The sequence below is a fragment of the Schistocerca piceifrons genome, chromosome 9, assembly GCF_021461385.2.
Source record: "Schistocerca piceifrons isolate TAMUIC-IGC-003096 chromosome 9, iqSchPice1.1, whole genome shotgun sequence".
Classification (NCBI taxonomy): domain Eukaryota; kingdom Metazoa; phylum Arthropoda; class Insecta; order Orthoptera; family Acrididae; genus Schistocerca; species Schistocerca piceifrons.
In genome coordinates this window covers 107,296,214-107,300,197 of record NC_060146.1, presented here as the reverse complement: position 1 = coordinate 107,300,197, position 3,984 = coordinate 107,296,214, and positions in this window count along the sequence as shown.

Sequence of the window (3,984 nt, the reverse complement as noted above, 5' to 3'; positions counted from 1 at the left end):
AGGGCTCGTACAGAGGCATATAGGCAGTCATTTTCCCATCGTTCTGTTTGCGAGTGGAATAGGGAGAGAAGATGCTAGTTGTGGTACGAGGTACCCTCCGCCACGCACCGTATGGTGCTTTGAGGAGTATGTATGTAGATGTAGATGTAGATATCATACGTTTTTATTCATAATTCTATGACCATGTTATAGACCACTGTTTGATTTAAATTCTAAGGAAGACACTCCTAGCAGTGTTGAAACCCAGCTAATTCGTTAAAAATAGTGACCGAGGGCTGTTTTCTTTCAATTGTAAAGGTGTTTTAAGTTGCGACGGGATCTTCTCATGAAATTTCAATCACCAGTTTTCTCATGCGATTGCATAAACATTCTGTTGGCACCCACCTACACAGCGAGAAATTATCATCACGATAAAATAAATCAGGGCTCGGACAGATAAACTTAAGTGTTCGTTCTTCCCGTGCGCTTTCGAGAGAGGAACGGTAGAGAGACAGCTTGAAGGTGGTTTATTCAACCCTCTGCCGGGCACTTAATTGTGAATAGCAGAGTAATCACGTAGATGTAGATGGAGAGTGTTGAATGCAAGCATGCAAATGTTTATCATTGCGTCGCACAGGTGCCGGATGTCAGTTTGTGGGAAGGAACTCTATGCCTGAGGCACTTGGTCCGTCAACACAGGGGCAGTCAATGCTGGTTGTGGATGGCGTTGGAGTTATCGTCCGATGATGTCTGTTATGTCCTTGATTGGATTTGGTGATCGAGTTGGCCAAGGCAATATGTCTACACTCTGTAAGGCATGTTGGGTTACAATAGCAGCATTGGGCGGGCATTATCCTGTTGGAATGCATCCCCTGGAATACTGCTCATGAGTGGAAGCACGAATGGTCGAAACACCAGAGTGACGTATAATTTTGCAGTAAGGATGCGTGTGATAACGACGGGAGTCCTGCTGTAATGTGAAATCGTACCCCATACCGTAACTCCAGGTGTAGCTCCAGGTGTTTGGCACACAGACAGGCTGGTTGCAGATCCTGAACTGGCCTCCTTCTAACCAACACACTTCCCTCACTGACACCGATTCAAGACCAGCTTTCATCAGAAAAAAGTCGGGCTTCGACACTGCTCTCCAATGAGCTATTGCTTGATACCTCTAGTTACAAATGGCGGATCCTATCACATCGTCTACGACCAGAGCGCTGAACTCTGAATATTGGCAAGTGAGGTGGTAGCGATAGTCTAAACGCGTTTCAATGAACCCTCTGCCAAGTACTATAGTATGAACTGTTCATGTAGATGTATAATGACGCGACAAATTCGTGCGATATCATTTAATATCATGTCGGACCTCCTTTTACCAGGCGTAGTGCAACAGCTGGATTGGAATGGACTGAACTTGTCGTTCGAAGTCCCCTGGATAAATACTTAGATATTGGACTGTACAGGAGTCCATAATTATGAAAGTGTTACCTGTGCTGGATTTTGTGCATGAGCTGACGATAACAATTGTGGTGCAGTAACATAAGAATTCTTTTGTTGATTCGGAACATGAAGTGCATACAGGGGTGCAAATCTTCTCCAAGTATCCAAATGTAACACTTGATCTGTTCAGTTGGATCAGAGGAACCAGACCATTCCATGTAAACACAGCCCACACCATTGTCGACCCACCAACAGGTGGCACAGTGGCTTGTTGACAACTTGGTTCCATGGCTTCTTGAGGTCTGCGCCACGTTCGATACCTACCATGAGCTCTATGCAACTGAAATCGGGAGTCATCTGGCCAGCCCACGGTTTTGCAACCGTCTAGGGCCCAACCGTTATGGTCATGATCCCAGGAGAGGAGCTCCAGCCGATGTTGTGCAGTTAGCAAAGACACTCGAGTCGGTTGTCTGTTGCCACAGCCCATTAACGCCGAATTTCGCTGTGCTGTCCTAACGGATACGATCGTCGTACATCATATATTGATTTATGCGGTTATTGCACCGCATTTTTGCTTGTCTGTTAGCACTGACAACCGTATGCAGACGCTGCTGCTCTCGGTCGTTAAGTGGATGCCGTCGGCCACTGCGTTGTGTGTGGTGATATGTATTGCCTGAAATGCGGTATTCTCGGCAACTCTTGGCACTGTGGATCCCGGAATACTGAATTCCATAACTATTTCCGAAACTGAGGATACCATGCGTCTAGCTTCAACTGGCAATCCGTGTTCAAAGTCAGTTAATTCCCATTGTGCGGCCTCAACCGCTTGGGACACATCAATCACCTGCGTACACATTACAGCTCCGCCAATTCCCATGAAGTAATGAGTGCTGTCGCCAAGCGATCTCGGATCGATTCCATATTCCTAGATTTCCAGAAGGCTTTTGATACCATTCCTGACAAGCGACTATTAATCAAATTGTGTCTTATGGAGTATCGTCTCAGTTGTGTGACTGGATTCGCGAGTTCCTCTCAAATGGTTCGAATCGCTCTGAGCACTATGGGACTTAACTTCTGAGGTCATCAGTCCCCTAGAACTTAGAACTACTTAAACCTAATTAACTTTAAGGACATCACACACGTCCATGCCAGAGGCAGCATTCGAACCTGCGACCGTAGCGGCGTGCGGTTCCATACTGTAGCGCCTAGAACTACTCGGCGACCCCGGCCGGCGATGTCCTCTCAGAGAGGTCACAGTTCGTAGTGAAATCGGGCGTTCAGCAAGGTAGTGTCATACGCTCTCTGCTGTTCCTGATTTACATAAATGATGCAGGTGATAAACTGAGCACTTCCCTTAGATTAGTTGCAGATGACGCTGTAATTTATCGTCTAGTAAAATTATCAGACGATCAATTCTAATTACAAAATGATCTAGAGATAATTTCTATATGGTGCGAAAAGTGGCAATTGGCACTAAACAAAGAAAAGTGCGAGGTCATCCACATGGGTACTAAAAGAAATCCGATACATTTTGGGTATACGATAAATCGCACAAATCTGAGGGCTGTCAATTCGACTAAATACCTAGGAATTACAATGACAAGCAACTTAAATTGGAAACACACAGATAACACTATGGGGAAGGCGAAACCAAGACTGCGGTTTGTTGGCAGAACACTTAAGAAGATGCGACAAACCCACTAAAGAGACAGCTTACATTACTCTTGTCCGTCCTCTGCTCGAATATTGCTGCGGGGTGTGGAATCCTTACCAGGTGCGATTGACGGAGTACATCGAAAAAGTGCAAAGAAGAGCGGCTCGTCTCGTGTTGTTGTTCAAATGTGTGAAATCTTATGGGCGTAACTGCTAAGGTCATCAGTCCCTAAGCTTCCACACAACCTGAATTATCCTAAGGACAAACACACACACCCATGTCCGAGTAAAGGTTCAACTGGTCCAAATGGCTCTGAGCACTATGGGACCTTACATCTGAGGCCATAAGTCCCCTAAAACGTAGAACTACTTAAACCTAACTAAGGACGTCACACACATAGATGCACGAGGCAGGATTCGAACCTGCGACCATAGTGGTCTCGTGGTTCCAAACTGAAGTGCGTAGAACCGCTCGGTCACACCAGCCGGCCTGAGGGAGGACTCGAACCTCGGCCTGTCGTTTCCTGTTATCGCGCAATAGGGGTGAGGGTGTCACTGATATGATACGCGAATTGGGGTGGCAGTCATTGAAACAAAGGCGGTTATCTTTGCGGCGAGATCTATTTACGACATCTCAATCTCCAACTTTCTCTTCGGAATACGAAAATATTTTGTTGACACGCACTTACGTAGTGAGAAATGATCACCATACTAAAATAAGAAAAATCAGAGCTCGTACAAAAAGATTCAGGTGTTCCTTTATCCCACGCCCCATTCGAGAGTGGAATGGTGGAGTAGTAGTATCAAAATCGTTCAATGAACCCTCTGCCAGGCACTTAAGTGTGAATTGTAGAGTAACCATGTAGATGTAGATGTAGAATTGCCCTTTTATACCGTCTACCACCATGTGTG